The 19444-nt window shown below is 40.5% G+C and overlaps 1 long non-coding RNA gene across 3 annotated transcripts in view; it reads right to left on the minus strand.

Moving 5' to 3' along the window:
* The window catches only part of LOC117830971, a 153195-nt gene that overhangs the window by 77053 nt on the left and 56698 nt on the right, over positions 1 to 19444 (minus strand). The window contains exons 2-3 of one of the 3 annotated variants that reach the window (XR_004634877.1): positions 15713 to 15807; positions 2355 to 2463 (exon numbers count right to left, since the gene is read on the minus strand). This is a non-coding gene — a long non-coding RNA (uncharacterized LOC117830971). Of the gene's footprint in view, positions 1 to 2323; positions 2464 to 15712; positions 15808 to 19444 lie in introns of all 3 variants that reach the window. The other 2 variants (XR_004634876.1, XR_004634878.1) reach the window with 2 other exon arrangements.

The following is a 19444-nucleotide window of genomic DNA, read 5'->3' on the forward strand; positions in this document are numbered from 1 at the left end:
GAGGGGATAGAGCGGGAGAGCGTTTGCAAGCTTTCAATTGGAGAAGGACGTGTGGGTTTGTAAGGAGAGGCAAATAACTGAAAGAACCACAGTCCTGGGGGCATTTATGGCAGTCAAGGGGGGGGGGTGCGCGAGAAAGAAAGGGAGGAGGGGAGATGTTTGCGGAGAGGGCAGCAGTTTGGACGGGATGCCAAAGGGTGAAAGAAGGGGGTGAGTGGTTCAGAGGAAGAAGGGGTGATGGGGCGATTTAAGGAGTTGCCAGAAAATTTTAAGTTGGAGGGTAAGGGGGGGGGGTTACTTGAAGGGGTATTTTGAAGGTAAAGAGGCTTGGGGGGGACTTGGGGGCAATCATTGGAAGCAGACCAAGAGAGTTCCTGGAACCCAGGAGGTGAACCATGAGTCCTCCTCCTCCCTCTCTCATGTGCAGCTTCTTTTACTTAATTCCCTTCTCTCACCTTAAAGTTCTCCATTAGTCCCCTTTGCCATTGTCCCTCTTGTCCTCCTTGATCAAAAGTACCATTACCACTTCATTAACACTTCATCAACACTTTATTATTCAGTATTTTAAGCTCCAGACAGCAGTTTCCATCTGGTTATAAAACTGATTGAATTTAATACTGATGACTCCATAGGGCCTATAAAAACACCAAGACTGATCACAGCTTTGTAAGCATAGTTGTTTTTAAAGTTTGTTGGTGCTACCAGGCAGGTGTCAGACAACCGACAGCCCACAGCTGAAAGAGCCTTTCTAACTTTCACATTCAGTGATTTGAAAATAAAAAGAAAGTAGAGTGAGATTTGTCTCAGAAAACATTGCATAAGTGGTGTTTACACTAAAAGATAATCAGGCTGGTTGTAGGCCAATTCCCACTGTCCGACAATAGTCAGCAAAGAACTGATTATCTAATGTTATTAAGATTATCTTATCAGAGTTTCCTGTGGTGTACTAAGATTGATTTATTTCCCAGATCTGCTCGGAAGACAAACAGGGCCGCCCCAATTTAAAATCCTATATAAAAACATGTTCAATATTTATGAGTTATGATGATAAGTCTTTTTTCTTGTGAGAGGAACCCTGAGGATAGCCAAGCATGCAGTCGGTGAATTGTCACATGGAACCAAATGATGGCCAATCAGGAAGCAAGCTGACAGAAGAAAGAAGCTAAACAAATGCGACCATGGCGGCGATGTTAAATGCAAACTGACGAGGAAAAGAGATAAACAGAAATTGCTATCGGAAGCACTACCAGGTAGCTAAGCAGCTAGCAACTTACTGCCATGTGTGTTTACTTTTCAGTCACATTTGACCTCGAGAGAATTGGAGAGATTTTCAGTTTAGAGAGTAGGGACTCATTTCAGACACATATACAGTATGAACAAAACTGTTCAATCGGTCATTATTTGTCTTCATGTGTGGGGCCTCTCACATTTTCAAAACCAGGTAAGATTTAAAAAATCTATTAGTATGTGTCAGGCTTGTGTATCCAGATCAGGCTTGTGCATCCAGATCAGCAAAGAAATAAGATGCAGTGCTTGTCCACAGGAGCTGCAGATATCAATACAGAATGAAACTTGCTCTCATAAGCTTTAACAGATTACTTCCACCACATCCATACACTGGTGGAAAAGGATGCTATGTAAAGCGCCCGTAACTAATCCCATCCATACACAATGGAAGACGGCCGACTCTACCACTGGCAACCACAGCCCCTTATGTATGAATAATATCATACTAGAGTTTCATTCACCAAAATGTTGGAGCACAGAATTTTTGGATGGCCTTTAAGCAAAATTAACAACGAAGCAAGCCCTATTGTTGTTCTGAAATCCACATGAAAAGATCCCCTTAGCACCAACAACCCAAATATTGCTCAGAGGAAAAGTCCTGAGGGAACTGTAGCCCCAGACATGAATACATCTATCCAACTTTTATATAAGCAAAGGACGAAACTGGAGATGGTTGTTCTTGGGTTTTCTTGTGATCAGTCTGAAGCCTTGTGTTCTTGTCTATTAGAGATGCATGTCAGTTGCTATTTCTCATATTTTTTTGCTGCAAAATATAACAAAAATACTAAGAGAAGTTAATTTATAACGCAGGGTCATAATAAGTCAAAAGTGTAAGAGTCCAATGTTTCCCTCTTGGATCATTTTTTCTTATTTTTTGCGACAGGTCAGCAGTCTGAAATACCATGACGTTTAAATACAGAACATCAACATTCCATCTAATTTGAAAATGTACTGCATAACGTGTCCTATCAGGAAGTTGACCAGCTGCCTGTCCCTTAACACATGCACACTGACTGCTTTGCGTCTTTCCATCTACCTGTCTGTTCTGGTTGAGAGGAGACCTGTACCTGGAGCACAGCCTTCGCTTCTTCTCCATCTTCACTCCTCCAGAGGGCTTCAAGTTTCCTGCAACAGGTGGCTCAAACATTTGCCTTGGCTTCCTCTGAGGTGAGGCCTCTGTTTATCGATGCAGAAAAAGAGAGGAGAGTGAGGAGAGAAAAAATAAGATTAAAGTCAGAGCGTGTCAGCGGGAGAAAGAGAGATTCAGCAAAAGTTACTCTGTCATAAGAGTCCTAAAATGTAAGTCACAAAAACAAGCTTCATTTATTGTAATGCATTTGCTACAAAGAAATAAAAACAAGAATGTAAACATGTATTTTCTACTGATATTTTAGTCAAGGGCTTGATAATCTTATGAAACATTTTCCAGAGCCTGAGCCGAGAAGAGCCAAAATAAAAAAAGTCTCCTTTCCTCAACCAGCAGTTTTTTGTCATCTCATTCCTGCTTCACTTGATTCATTTTCTTTTCCTCTGCTCTGCTTTGCCTCTCCTCTCCTTTCCTCACCTTTCCTCCTTCAACCTTCCTCAGCCCCCCTGCTTTACTCTCCAGAGGAATATGCTTGCAGTCTTAATGAAAATATATTTGTTGTTTTTGTTGGCCCTCTCCCTCTCTCACTCCGCTGGCGTGATTTAGATCCAGGGTCGCTGGAAGCGGCTATGGCAGCAGAAAGCCTCTATTAGTCCTTGATCACTGGCTGCCTGACAGAAGAGTCAACATGCAGGGCATTAGGGCCTGACATGGGATCAAATAAAGACTAATTTACTGGGTGTCTGTGTATAGTAAAACCACATTAACCATCCCTTTCAGGGTATTCGTTTTGATAATCAAATAAGCTGAAAGAGTAAATGTAGAGATTAATGGAGCAAGAGGCAAAACTGTAGCACTAAAAAAAAACACAACATAAGATCACGTAAGAGAGTTTATCAGCAATTCAAAACTTTTGTTACAGCTAACCACAGCTTCTATCACATTAGTGTTATTTCAAGACAACATCAGTGAAAATCACTTTTTCCATGGGTAGGAATTTGTCATTTCAAAAAGAACTTGAATTCAGGGTACATTGCTGGGTAAAGATTTCAATACAAATCACAGGAGGCTGTTACAATAAAGAATACCTTCATCTGATATGATTCATGTTGTTTTCTTGTGGAGAAGTGTCTTCAAATAGATCAAAATGAGATCACTCTCCCTTCTTTTTATTCTACAGACCTCCAAACTTGATGTTAAGGTGTGTGCAAGCTGAATTATATAAATTTGGTCATCACCGCTGTGACCCAAAATTACCACCAACACAAAGTGACGATAGATAGCACGCGGTCATCAAATCCACATTACTACCTCTGTTCGTCATCACAAATGAGCCAAGCACTAACAAAAGTGCCTGCAGTGTAACTTATGTCCAAACAAACTTTCTTCTCAATACCTCAAAGTGCTACCTCTAACATGGAGTGTAACTGGTGCACACAGCACACAGCACAGGGTAAGTGTCCAGAGATGTTCTGATCTGTCTGAGGGGCTCAGACATCTGGAGTGGGCTCCAATTAGACCCGCTTTCCCTTCCCATTGAGAGGGGCCAGTTGAGGTGGTTTGGGCGTTTGATTAGGATGCCTCCTTGGCGCCTCCCTTTGGAGGACTTCAAGGCATGTCCAACTGGGTAGAGCCCCCTGAGGTAGACCTGGAGCTTGCTAGAGTGATTATACATTCAACCTGGCCCGGAAATACATGGGGGTCCTCCAGGACCCTGGGAAATATCCTGGAGAGGGGAGGGTATCTGGGCAGCCCAGGATAAGTAGAAGAAGAAGGTGGGTGGATCTACCAAAGATAGCAGCACACATGGTTTTCAAATGGAAGGGAAAATGACACAAAGAAACACTTGTCGTTTAGAGACTTGACACAACCTCTGTCCTCCAATACTATGCACTACTTAACTAATACAAAGTGATTAGAGATGCTCTAAATTGCACCATGCACTTTACACCATGCGCTCTAGATTGTTTAAAATGGGCCACTAATGTTTCATGACATCTAAAAGAAGCAATGTTTGTGATTTGTTGCTCAAACTCAATGAAAGACCAGAGTGAGAACTGGTCTCAGCCAATTCAGGCATTTCCTGGAGAAGCCAGCACTGTACGTGATTTCATTGTTAATTCATTCTGAAAAGATTGGATAACATAATCCAGAGAGCCTTGACATTATCACCATAATATAATCAATTGCATGGGGGTGGATTTAACAATTATTTTAGCTTTCCAAATCAAACAATCTGTTATTCAGCCCTACTTACAAACCTAAGCAACTATTTATGTTGTCAAGACAAGGATTGGAAAGCATTTGTTCTCTTCTTACAGCATGTGAAGCTACCCGTGCACCTCCCTGGTCAGATTGTTGGTGTGCGAGGGCTTGCAGCTGAGGTTTGTGTGATATATGTGTGGTGAAAATGTGTGTAAAGTAAGAACAGACTGAATGTGCTCAACATTAGGTATGGTTGGAAAAGGAGTGAGAAGGTTTTCTGTGGTAATGTGGGGAGGTTTGTGTGGTACCAGACTGGAAGAGGGTTGTGGCATGAATGAGCTATTCCAGCAGGTCTCTCTTTGTGTATTTGTCTGTATATGTCTGCACTTTGGCTGCTATCCCCCTAACTTTTACTTGTTAGTTCTTAATCTTTATTTTTTTATTTTTTTTTTCATCTTTTTAAATAAACATTAATTTTGTAAAATGTGTTTGAAAGTGAGAAAAATATGTTAGGCCATCTGTTTTTATAATTTTTTTTGTCCTTGAGTTTGTCTCATCCTCCTCTTGGCACCTGATGGTATTTGTTGTCTACAACTTGTTGAACCCTTCTCTCTATTCCTCTTTAGTGTATTGTCGGACTAAATAGTAAACATAATTTATCAGGTTTCCCCCCTGACATATTTTACAAACAATTCTATCATGTACTTAGAAATCGCTTCAACTCACTAATGTCTGTGTGAGTGGGAGTATTGAAAGCTATTTCTTTTTCAGTATGTTCTCATTTACTCCCCCTTGAGCTGAACTCTCCCTGGCTGTTGCTACAATTGAGCTCATTCTTGTTAACTCTTGGACTACTTCATGACACAGCAGCCAAGAAAATCAACACTTTTGGAAGTTTAAAAAAACAGAAAGAAAGAGTCAAATTCAAGTCCTGAAACTTGTCACATGTGATCATTTGCTGTTAGGGTCCAATGTCCCATGATCCCACATTTAGCTTACTAGTTTAAGTGTCTTTGATGGGTTTGAAATTAGACTGAAAATCACTGTAAAATGTAGACAATAGAACTAATAAAGTGAAAAAATAATAAAGTGAAAAAACAGGTGATTTAGGATTTTTCAGCTTTCACTTTGAGAGTAGGAATGATGTTTTAATTTGAGGAATAGTTGTGCTACTGTTTCCAAGTAAGGCTGAGCGATAATTCAATAACAATAATTATCTTAACATCATTTTTCTCAATATAAATAAAACAAATGTTCGCTAAAAATGTAATATATTTAAACCTGTAATTACAGCCCACAACCACTAGAAAGGAAGGGGGCGCTAAGGTGTCTTGAACGATAGTTGCCACCCAACATTAGACAGAAGAAGAAAACAACATTGAACAGCCAATCATGTTGCAGGGTGAGAGGTAGGCGGGGCTTCAAGACGTTTGGAGTGGAATGTAAAAACAGCTGAAATGAGTGACAGCGACACTGAAAACCTACCAGCTCAAAGCAGAGTCTAAAACTGTGTTGACTCAGCGTCAACTATTAACTTAATACACTTCATTAAATACACTTTCAAGATGTGGGTTAATTAATCTGATTATGCAAATTATCTCAACCTGAAAAAAACAAGAATCTACAAACTAAAACTTCACAAAAGTCTCATCTAACTCAAAAGACCTGCTTCCTGTTATCACTGTCAGAAATGATGGATTTAAGAGACTTATCAGAGAACTACATCCAGACACAAACTATCAACCTGTCTGGTTTCTTCAACTTTCACTCTGGAGTAAAAATATGCCTATAAATTTAAATGAAATAAGGATTTGATTTTTTCCCGTAACAATTATCGTTATCGACTGATATGAAAAAAATGATCGTGATAACATCTTCTTTAATATCGCCCAGCTCTTTTTCCAAGGTCACACAGCCTACCCAATCACAGGGAGTGTTCTATCATTTTTACAAGGCAAATTGAATTCTGGTCCTCAAAGGCCACTGTCGCCTCACCGACAGGAAGGGTGAACAGGGGGGTGTGTCAATCTAGAATCTGATAGCTTGATGTAGCTAAATATTCCCATTTCAATACACTGTATCTTTAAGATAACTATATAACTTGGGAAGTCAATCCATCCATTTTCTGTACCGCTTATCCCATTTGGGGTTGCGGGGGCCTGGAGCCTATCCCAGCTGTCATTGGGTGCAAAGCAGGGTAAACTAGGAACAGGTCACCAGCCTATCACAGGGCTGACATGTAGAAACAGATGACGGACACACAAGAGAACCCACGCATGCACAGGGAGATCATGCCCAAAGTACAGGAAGTGGCTTTTTTTTTTAAATGTTATCTGACCAAGATAATCATCAACAAGCAATACCTTGAAAACAACAACTACCTTATCTTGGGTTTAGTGCAAATCTGGATTCAATAGTTTCAACATAACTTGTCTAAAAGAAGACTCTCCAACCATAATAATGTGGTAAATTTTGACGTGAAGAACTTGCGTAAAAAAAAAGGTCTGGATCAAGCCTTTAATTTTACTTTCTAATCCACTCATAGCACTCTGTGAGACAAGATGCAACCCTGACAAAATAATTTCACCCATTCCTCTCCTCTTCTCGGTTGCTCCCTCCCTGCATCAAAATAAAACAATGCCCGTTTCATTTTTACCAAGCATGCTCCAGCTGGGCCTTTGGGAAGGGGTAATCATGGAGAAGATGAGTCCTGTGATGGTTTAGTTGTGGTGTGTGGAGATGCACACACATGTGCACACATGATGCATGATGTGGTCCCACCGACACGAAGCCAGCAGGGACACTGATGAGGTTTCCAGTGATGCACTTTGCCTTTCAGCACGTTAGAAGATGTCTCATTGATGTCATGTTCTGCAAATGTTCCAAGCCAGACTCAAACGACTGCTAACTGATCTGCGTTTTAATAAGGAAGGTTCATGATTCCAAGAGAAGCAGGGGCCTTCGCAAGAATCCATATCAGTTTTTCATAAGAAAATGTTTTCAGTGTTTCAGGGTCCAGACCTGGATTTGTCAACTCTGAAATAATAGTCCAACTACACTCTACTAATGGAATCAATGTGCATGATGAATTAGACACAACCCACAGCCATCATCCTGCAGGTGAGGTGATTGTAATGTCCTTACTTGATATTGTTACACTTTCAATTTTTCTCAGTGCAACAAAATCCAATCTGCATCCATTCATCATGACAGAAAAGTGTAATCCATTTACACTGAGGCAAAAATGGAAAGAGAAAAATAAGAAAGTGAAGCTAATTCTGGACAAGCTTTCAGTTGATAAATAAGGCTGATGATGTCTCAATGGTAAGAGCACCCTGAGTGCACATATTACAGTAAAAAAAAAAGAAAAGGAAAGATCCCTCTGCAGATGTAAAACACATGTTGGCTCCATATGAAAGCAATAAACAGCTTCTGGCCCCATGTCCCCAATTCCAGCCGTCATACAGGGCAAGCGTAGATAATAGCACCAATGACTGCCCGAAACACATTTATTGCATTTAATTATTTAGTATGCTGCTTTTAACCCCAAGCTTATATGAGACACATCACTCCACATTAATCACAGAGTTTGTTGAAATCCTAATCAAAGTCATGTGCGAGACCTTAGTGTGATGTTAGCAATGAGGTGAGTTTTTCAAAGCAAGTTCATGAATGTAAATCATATATTCAGCACTGACGAAATAATTTATAGTTGGGCTTAATAGTATCCCTTTTTGAAAGCATTAAAACATTGATTTGCATCCAGCATGAGTAATAACTTCAAAAACATCTGAGTAAACGTCCAAACAGGTGACTTTACTGGTGCTCTAGCCGCTACGGTAGCCAAGTTGTGTCCTCAGCAGACACTGGCTGGCTGCTGCCCTCAGGGTGTCCCCACAGTCTGGCAAACCTGATTCATAAATGGACGCACAAATCATCACTGCTCCAGCTTTAACAAATAAAACGAAAGACAAACCGTTTCACAGTGCATTCTTCTTCATATTTTCCTAGACACTGTGGACAATAGTACCAGACATTAACTTCAAAACGACAACTTTAAACAAGAGAAACAAAAGGAAAAGCCCTTCCTGAACAGATTTGGCTTTATTAGACTGTCAAAAATGATGGCCGGCTAATAGGAACCGCAAGTCGCTGGAGACTTTGCGGTCTGAGTCTAACGCAGTCAGCCTCGCAGTCTTTGTTTTACTGCGGAGGGAACAGTGGTTATGGCAGAACAAGACGAGGACGGCCAACCACAATGTCACTCACAACACTGTGGCCAGACTCTGTGTGGGTACATGTGTGAGTATTTCTATTTGTTGTCAAAGCACTAGTGCAGCATGTACATCTGTTATCATGGACAGCATGTGTGCACCAGCATGTTTTGTCTGTTGTCCGTCATGCCAAGCTGCAGCGCAACATCTTACCACCCCAAAGTTTGATCACTGCAGTCTATAGGAAGACAGCGGTGATTTAGAATGGAATTCTTCATCTGTCCCCTCAGGTCACCTACGGATCCAGATGTGTGATAGCTTGTAAGCTGCAGTGACTCTGGTAGGTCTGGTGGGGACCTCCTGCAGTTCAAAGAGTTTTTTAGTTTGCAGCTGCTGAATTTGTTGGGAAGGGGTTTTTTTTTGGGCTGGAATTCGTTAACCTTTACTGTGTTTTTTTTTTTAGTTGTGTGTGCGTGTGTGTGAGTCCCATAAAGGAAGTCAGACTATTTCATAAAGGGCTCCTAAACGCTGTGCTCCCGCCGGCTATTTGTTTAGAGAGAAAACAAGCTGCATGAGACAGAGGAGGGAGACTCTTCAATTTCCTTATCTCTGAATCTGCCTGGTAACTGTCCAATATCCTTGGTGTGTATATATGTCTGTGTATTTGTGTGTGTGTGTGTAATTGTGAGTGTGTGTCTTCTCCTGCAGAGTATAGTCCATGCAACCTGCATTCACAAGCAGTCTTTTTTTTGCTTTGCTTTCTAAAGTAACAGTCTCCATATGGCGGGTGTTAGGATGTTGTGCTTTTCCTTGCATGAAATGGATCAGATAGAATAAATGACGCTCCAAGCTTTTTTAAGAGCTTTCCCAGTACTTTGACGGCGGGCGCGCACGCACGCACGCACGCACGCACGCACGCACGCACGCACGCACGCACGCTATCACGCACGCACTCACGCACGCACGTACGCACACACGTTACTGATATGCTTATGCTTATACAAACACTGGAGAATATGCAGTAAACTACACAAAGATACAGAAATATATGTCATTTGGATTCACACACACACAAACACACACACAACACTGACACTGACATAGACACTTCAAATTATAAATCCTAGTAGAGGTCTTGATTGATCATCCCAAGGCTCTCTCCTGTACCAAACACTGAGAGCTGAGACCAAGTACAGAGTTCATAAGAAGAGTTCTGTACCAGCACATCATAACTAGAGCTGGGCGATATTGGAAGGCGTTATCACAACAACCTTTTCTCATATCAGTCAATATCGATCATTTGCACAATAAATATCAAATCATTCTTTCATATAATTTTAAAGCCAGATATTTTTCTCCTGAGTGAATGTTGAAGAAACCAGACCGTTTGTAAGCTTGTATCTGGGATATAGTAGTCTAGTAAATAGCCAAAATATCTATAATAATGAAGTGCCCTGTCTTATCCAGCATGTTTTCATTCTGCTTTGAGCTAGTAGGTCTTGCGTCTTCTTCAGCTGTGTTTACATTCCACACATTAGGCACATTAGCGCCCCCTTCCCTTTCCAGTGGTTGATTGGGGGGTGTAATTACAGGCTTAAATATATCAATGTTTTATCGTACATTTGTTATATTCATATTGAGAAAAATAATATCTTGATATATATTTTTATCATTTTTATCACCCAGCCCTACTAATAACAATCAGAAATGTATTTCAGAAAGTGCTTTTGTCAAAGTTTTTAAAATAAGTTCAAGATTAATGTTAACGTGGGAAGTCATGAAGTAGTAGTGCTGTGAGCAAAATGGAAGGGAAATCTTTTGAGAGCAAGTATCATGCAAGCAGCAACCTCTGGTCTCAAAATATGAAGCCCATGAAGAAGTGTTATAAACTGCAATTCATGGAGAATCCACTTGAGGCTGGCTGCAGAAACACTGGAAACCACATACACACCAATTCAAAAAAGACGATATTTACAGCATTAATAAACATGTTACGAGTTTTGCCCAAGTAAGGGCATGACTGACTTGACTCCGGGACGGGAACACATAGCTGTTGGCTAGGAGGTTCAAACCTCGCCTCTTTACGTCCCACTTTGCCTGGTTGAGTTCTGCATCTCCAATATGGATGGGTGACGTCACAGATACTACGTCCATTATTTATACAGTCTATGGTATCATGGGACAAACTATTAGTAGTACGGATTTCTTTATGAGACGCCAAAAGGACTCAACAAAACGTTGGCATTTGCTAAGCTGTGAATGACCTGAGTTAGTCGTATGGGGTAGCTGTGATGGAGGATGGAGCAGAGACACCCACACAGCAGACAGGATCAAGCAGTGTGGATTTATTATAAGTTCTTTGCTGAAAATATTGTCAGAAACATCCTAAAAAGAATCAGACAATGAAGTCCTAAGTTACTTTTTGACCACTTTGTTTTCTTTGCCGGTGCTCTCTCCCTTTTAGTACTTCTTTGTTGATCAACCACTGCTGCTCACAAACTCACTCTCTTTTGCTCGTGGCAGCTTTAGGTGAGAAATATGACTGAATATCTGTTTTTTTTAACAAGCTTCAGTACTTACAACACTATTTAAAGAATAAAATAACAGTTTGTATCATTTTTAAAAATAAGGAATTAAAAAGAAACAAACTCACTATATTTTTGACAACCGCAAGCGATACCACAATTGTATCATATGATACAGAATAACAGTAAGTTGCTGTATGGATATTTTATCTCACCCTTGTTGGGTAGTACATTTCCCTTTTAGCTCACATTTACTCCCTTATCCTTCAACCTTGCTCTCTGTTCGACCCGTAGTTCACCCTTTTCACTGTTAACCTCTTGCTGCTGCTTGTAGTTGTCCCTGACATCTTCCCCGCTGTTTCTCTTTCTTTCTCTCTCCTGTTGTTTTACTAGCAGAGCTCATCCAGCCAGATGTACTCAATAGTTTATCTTACCTTGGCTTTAAAACTCAGGTCCTTCACATGATTAAAAAGAGTCAGGGACTAAGAGCAGACTTCAAAAAAGGAGTTCGAGGGACCTCAGGGAGAAAAGGAGGGATGGACAGAGTACTGAATGATGACAATACATTCATTTCTCATGTTGTCACTTGCTTCACTAGTGCACTTTGGTTTCACATTAAGCTAGAAAACAGTGACAGAACTTTCTGCAATCTTTTGTTCTCTACAAATTTTTAAAATCAAAGTTTCATAGACTCTTTACTTGAAAGATGTTCCCCTCAGAGAGAGGTCATCTAGCTGGCCTACCTGCTCTCTGTCAGTGCAGAAGTCATCAACTTAATTTACAGTTAGAATGGAATGCTGGGCAGCCAGTATGCACCACGCCACATCCAATAATATAACAGTTCAAACTATTTTTATAAACTCATCATGCTCATCCATGGGCTGAAGTTAAAAACAGGAAGGGGCTGGGGTACAGAGGGAAGCCACATATGGCTCTGTTGAGCTTTAGTTGTTGTGAAATGCTTCGGAGTATGTCCCAACCTTGTGTCTGGTCACCTGTTGCATGAGAAAAGATGTCTGCTGCTGAATGTCATCTGACTCAGTCTGTTTTAGATCATAACACCACCAACTGTAGGAACATTGTTTCTCACATTAGTTTGTACAAGTGCTTTCCACCCGAATAAGAGGGGTGCTTTAGAAAGACACAAAATATTGATGCACACAGAGAGCCAGAGACGAAAACCAAGATCCTGTGTTTGACGGTGTGGGAGGTATCCTCCAGGGGATTCCCACTTCAAATTGTTACACATATGTGGCCACAAACCTTGAGGTGTCTTTGACCAATAATTAAAGAAAGCTGGGTGAAGCAATGGTCCAAGTACCGCTGGCAAAGTGAACACAACCCACAGGGCTGTGATGTGGTCTTACTCTTAATTCCTGTTTGAGTACAAGTTGCTCATGCATAATGGAAGCCAAGCTGAAAACAGGAGTAGTTTTCCCAAACTCAACAGCAGCAGTGGGCAAAGATATGTTTGATAACTCATTAGCTTTCAGTAAAAAAAATGCTCAAGTTAGCATTGAACCACTTCCTGTCTAAGACATGACAAAAATGAAATTGTGCTAAAAGTGATGTTAGCTGGCTCACAGTCATGCTATAGGGCCTGAACTTCTATGCAGGATTGTGGGTATCCCAAACAAAATATTTGATTCCCGCAAAAGCCGCAACAGCAGTCTGGATAGACACGTATACTCATTCTCTCTCCTTTACACACATTTGGGCATGTGTGCTGTGAAATGGGAATCAAATGTCTGTCAGTCCACAGAAATTGAACACAACTTCAGCTGATATGTAAGCATCTTTTCTTTGCAAACTTTTGTTTGATCAAAGCTACAGCAAGGCAACTTGTCAGGTCTAATTGATCTTTCAAGCATGTGTACCCTACGTCGACGTGTTGCCACTGTATTCGAGTTTGAGAGAAACCTGCTGTCAATCACTCCTCCTTCCCAGCTGATGCCGGCACGAGCTAAAGCTAATGTATGGTAAATGGTAGATGGTAAATGGACTTGTACTTGTATAGCGCCTTTGTAGTCTTCCACTCAAAGTGCTTTTACACTACTCGTCACGTTCACCCATTCATACCCATTCACTCACTGATGGTAGAGGCTGCTATGTAGTGAGTGTTAGTTGATCTCATTCTTTCACATTCACACACCTCGGAACAACAGAGGGAGAAATTCAGGGTTCAGTGTCTTGCTCAAGGACACTTCAGCATGTGACTGCCGGAGCTGGGATCGAACCACCAACCTTTCAATTGATAGACGACCGACTCTACCCACTGAGCCCCAGCCGCCCCTATCTGCGCCACAGTACCATAGACATGGGGGGCTATGTCAACTTAGTATGTCTAGATACCACTAAATTGAGAAGCAGTGAAATAATAATGATTTGTCATGGTACATTATTTGACATGATTTGCAAACCTATAATGCACTTTAGAGGAATTCAAGCTTTTTGCGAATGTGCACTCGGGATGTTAACAATTAATCGATTCATTGATTGTTAAGAACTTACTAGAACACATTTTTTTGTTTCGATTTTATATCACGTGGAACAAACATCATGTGGTCTCGAATTTGGTTCAGCTATCAGGGAGGTGTTTTAAGTTAAAAGCATGTTTTGATGTGAATCAGCTTGTTAAAGGTGTTGCAAACAGCGGAGACGCTCAGCTGGGGGCTGCAGCTGAGTGACAGGTCTCCATGAGCGCTTTTTTTCTCTGCCGCCGGACTGATTATGACCCGGTTGCGCTCCCGGCTGACACCTGACCGCGCTAACATGCTTATTTTTCTCAATAAGAACGATTAGACAGAAAACTGGACACTGTGAGTCTGAAATATGTTTCCCTTCAGTTCTCTTGTTGCAGTAAATCCACATGTTGTAGTCTGTGCCTTCATCTTATATGACTGTATGTCTGTGGAGATTATTTTTATGAGCCCGCTCCACACGATGATATTCAGGGTTTAACATTTTGTACACCTCAATATGATCCATAGCTATTCAATACCTTCAGTTAAAAACATTGTGTCATGAAGGAACATTTGATTAAGGGCATTTGGCATTGTTTTTTTACATGGAAAGTTTATAGGTTTGTTTTAATTTTTAATCGGTAATTGATCGTTAACATTTCCAAAGATTGATCACGGAAAATACTTCAAATTTACATCCCTAGTGTGCACATTGTTCAGATTAGTAAAATTAAATGGAGTGGGTGCAGTTATATTTATCTCTTGAGGTTAAGAAAAGTTTGAAGTAGTAAACAAATAAATGCTGCTTACCTTACACACCTAAAGTAAGTTTGGTAAGCTGGAGCTTGTCCTTAATGTATGCATTCTCTGAGCTGACTGGCTTTCTCAGTCAGGGTTGAAGAGATGGAGATATTAATGTTACAAACAAAGAAGAACAAATCATTAAAACTACTAATCTTGGGCAAGCAGACTGGGAATATCACCTTAAAACTTCAATAACTACACATGCAGCCACATTTACAGTGTAAAGAGATCAAATGTTCAAATGTCCAATGCTCCTCTGTCCACATGTGAATAATATGGGCCAGAAGCCTGATTGTGGATTAGATTCTGAAACCCAAATCCTCTCCAAATGATGAAGTAACAAACACACGTACACACACACGTCAGCTGACTAAAGTAAACAGAGATCTTTGCTGGCTGAATATGACAGCAGTCATATGCAAATGAAGAGAAACATCTGGCTAATGTTTTGTTAGCTTGTAGAAGCCAAAAAAGTGTCCTACTTGTGATTAGTATTCACCTTGTGCATCTGTGTTTGTCTAAATACACCTGTATGTGTTAGAATGGTGCAAACGAAATGTTATATCCAATCTGTACACGTGGTAAGATTGAGATTAAAGAGAGGCTCCAACAACCACATAAGACAATCACAATGAATGTGGTGAGGCTGAAAATGTTGTGTTAAAGGTAAATAAGAATTTTCTTTTATTCCTAAAGACAAAAAGTGTAAACTGATCAGCTCACAATCATGATATCTTATGTCAGTGGTATGCTGCTGCATGTCCAGATGCTGCTCTTATTCAGGTAGCAACACAAGGAAGTGGAAAAACTGATTATTTTACACACTTGAGAGCCCACACTGGAAACCAAAGGTCCTCAGACCTGATCTTCTAGCATGATAAAGATGTTAGTCAACATATGTCTGGAAATAAAAGAGAAGGGAACAAACTGAGCTCCGTTTGGCGGCAGGTCAGCTCAAAGCCCAGCCAAAACGCCTTGGATGAATACTGATTTATAACACCAGATTAGTTTATTCTGTGATTTTGTCAGTGTTAATGACCGGGTCCACTGTGAGAGCACAAGACCTCCCTTATTACCTCAGTTCAATGTAAACACCTTGCTAACTGTAAACACCTCAGGAATCCTTACCAAAATACATTCTTCAGTAACGTCATTGGTGGTGGCTCAGCTTGCACCCCCTCCCTGCAGCCTTGGTCTTCCTCACAGCCCTCCAGAGACTAGAGCTGGATGAGAAATCGATAACAATAGTTATCGTGATGTACATTTTCTCAATATAAATGTAACAAATGTTCTATAAAAATGTGATATATTTAAACCTGTAGTTACACCCCCCAACCACTGGAAAGGGAGGGGCACTAATGTGACATTAAACAGAATAAGACAACCCCATTGAACAGCCAATCATGTTGCAGAGTAAGAGTTAAGTGGGCTGAAAAATGTTTGTTGAAAATTTAAATCAAATTATGCAAATGATCTCAACCTGAGAAAAATTAGGATCTACAAACTAAAACTTCAAAAAGACCCCTTTACTTAGTGTTTATTTCATTCAGTAAAACTTCTGCCATACAAGCACCGGCGTCAGTCTCCTGCAGCTAGGGTTGCAAAGGGGTGGAAAATTTCCGTTAATTTCCATGGGAAGTTAAGCTGGGGAATTTTAGAAATATCACAAATTTGAAACTTTCCATGGGAATTATGGGAATTAACTGTGAATTGAGGGTAATTTAATGGAAAGGTATCATATCCAAGCATAAATATTTGTTTTGTTATAATCAGACATCAATCCAAAATAATACAATTAAAACAGATGTATTTGTAAGTAGAACTTTAACATGTGTTAAATATTTGATTGAACAATCAATTCTTTCATTGAAGAATGAAAACATGAATATTGAGTTAAATATTACTCATCCCTCTGACCCAAGCCATTCAAAAATTATCAAAAAGACAATCCCAACAAAGTCCCATTCAACATGAAAAGAGCCGCTCTCCCTCCAAAAAAGTCCCATTCAACATGCAAATAAAAAAGCATGTAGGGGGCGTGGTCTCAATAGCCCTGCAGTAAGCAGTGTGCTATGTGCATGTGATTAAGGAATAATTCAACTGTACGTGCATGAAATCTGGTTGTTTTAGTCAGGATTATGCTAAAATATATTATTTTCTCCAACTATATTTAAGTTCCCTATTAAGAGCCAACCTTCAATTTAGTAAATTCCTGGTTTATTTCTGTTTATTCCCATAAATTCCCATGGAAAGTTCCCAGCTTTAAAAATTCCCAGAATTTTGCAACCCCAGTAGCATTCTAGTATGAAGCACATAAGAATGCATCTCCCACTCGTCTATAAAATAACTGCCTCTGTAAAAGCCCATCCATCGCAGCGGAGTTGTGCTCTCTCTGCAGACTTGAGTGCATCCTCCATTCCTCTCACCTCAGCATGAAGAGCTGGAAGAGCTTTTTCTTTCTGCCCTCTTTTATGTCTCATCAACATTACCCTTCAGCCTTCTTCTAATGATGTGTCGTCATCCTCTTCTCTGGCCAATCAACCTCTGTTCATGTTAACCTAATTCATGTGATTAGCGACACCGCGAGGACTCATAAAGGAAACACATGGTGAGTCAAACTGGCCGGAAAATCTATTTAGAGCACCTTATTTTCTTCAATTAAAATATTGATAATTATGATTATTGTGTAACCCAGCCAGGACAATGAAATATTGCCATATTGTTGTTTTTCCCTCCCCAGTCTTATGATAGTGTATTTTCTTTCTGATGAAAAAAGGAATAAAATAAAATTTTCATAGTTCTGCCATCCCGCCAAGAACAAATAGTTGATGACAGATGGCAAACCCAAATAGCATCTTGCACAACATCAAGTTCTTGTACTACAAACCGCCAAGCAACTGTACATACATCAAGTTCTCCAATTCTGGCAGTCCTGCCCTCGACATGATACATGAGAGACAGAAGCAATGCATGGAAAACTACAAACAAAAGCGAATCATCCAAGTGTGAAGCATCTGACAGAACTCCGCCCTGAGCCTTGGACCAACCTGCTCATCAAAGACAGACAGGGGAATTACCCTGGCCTGGTGAACACACACATACACACACACTTATATACAAAGACGCACACACACGTACAGACAAACACAGACACAGGTCTAATGATTCCCAGCTGTGAATGGTTGCGTGATACAGCAAGACAACAATTAATGTGGAGAGGAGGACATGTTGACCTACTAAACGGAGGAAAGGAGAAAAGGAGAAGATGAAGCGAGAATGAGAAGGATGGTAAATGAGCTGAGGAAGAGATAGAGTTGGGATGAAAGGCAGGAGAGAACATAAACAGTGACTTGCAACAGTAGGAAATGAAAATGTGTGCACCCGCGATTCCTTTCTGATATACCTCAAAGAATTTTGAAATGTGGATCACCGCATGTAGCTTCATCTCTCAGCTGTTGGAGCGGCTGCTAAATGAGGAGAAAAGTCAGCGTAAATGGAATTACCTTGTGTTATTCTGAATAATTTAAGCAGCTCGGATCATCAGTAACACAGGGAAATGCCTCTCACAGGGCTTGAAACCAGAGGAATTAAGAAAAAAAACTGTAGTCTGATTGTTTGTGTGTTTGAACTTCACTTTGCATCCTTTATTTCACCAGGGTGTTGACATCTCTGAACCAAAGAATGTGCCTGTATCCCCATAAAATTTCCCTTGGTGCATTCGAGGACTGTAAAGTCAGTTTTTCATTATCTGTCAAAGGAGCAACTGTTAGCTTTGTAAGTAAATGCTGCAGTTCTTGACTTAACTTAAGCTTAAAAGCGAGTTTGTGGGAACTTGATGTTGCTGTGTTTAACCTCTGTAGGGGAAGTCCTCGTAAAGAAAAACAACTATGCTTTGTTCACGAGTCACGGGTGAATTATTTGGAACCGCTGTAGGTTGTACAAATGTGAGAATGTCACTGAACTCTTTAGACACGAGTTACATATAAACATGGCTTTTAGCGCCAGTAGAAGTGAGGAGTGAACCACCATCTACTGCAAAGTTTGTCTAATATCTACTGTGAGCTGCCCGAAACAGCGGTATCCAATAATATAAAAATCAGTCAAAGTTAGCAGGAATTATGGTCAAAGCTAAGCTAACCTCGGAGGGTGGGTGTCCTGTATTCAGAGCCTATAGCCCTTGACTCATTGGCTGGTTCAACTTCTGGCCTTGGCTCTTCTGTGCATGTCTGCCCCTCTCTCTTCACCTCACATAACTCTCTGACAGTTTAGACTGTCTTTGTCCATAATGGCAAAAAGCACACGAATGGGTAATTGATACTAAGGGTTCTTGATTGAAGGATTTTACAAATGCCATCATGGTAGTCACCAGCACACATGGAAAGAACGGCCAAACAGCAGGAGGACTTATTGTGTAACTCACTACAACAGACCTATGGTTCAGTGAAACGTGGAGCCCTACATGATTTTGCTGGTACGTTTTGTTACAGACAACTAAACCCTTTCAAGTGTCTGGGAACAAACAGCTTACTTCCCCAGTGACCACAATGGCAACGTAATTGCCCAGGAGCTGAGAGATGTATTGGGCTTCTGGAAACCCGGGAAAAACCAGGACGTCAGCATGACTACTTAGAGCTTCACCAACATGATCAAAGCTCTGACTCTGAATGAGTGGATCAGCCTCCAGTGCTTTGGGCACAAACTGAATTGTCATTGGAAAGTGTCTCAATAACAATGCATGAATGCATTTTCTTGTCTTGAAAATACATTTTAATAAACGTATCAACATGAAGCCATAATCAACATTCTGTATTCTTTAAAACTAGTCAGTTTTCTTAACAATGTTTTTTTCATACTTTGTCT

The sequence above is a fragment of the Notolabrus celidotus genome, chromosome 19 (assembly GCF_009762535.1).
Source record: "Notolabrus celidotus isolate fNotCel1 chromosome 19, fNotCel1.pri, whole genome shotgun sequence".
Classification (NCBI taxonomy): Eukaryota; Metazoa; Chordata; class Actinopteri; order Labriformes; family Labridae; genus Notolabrus; species Notolabrus celidotus.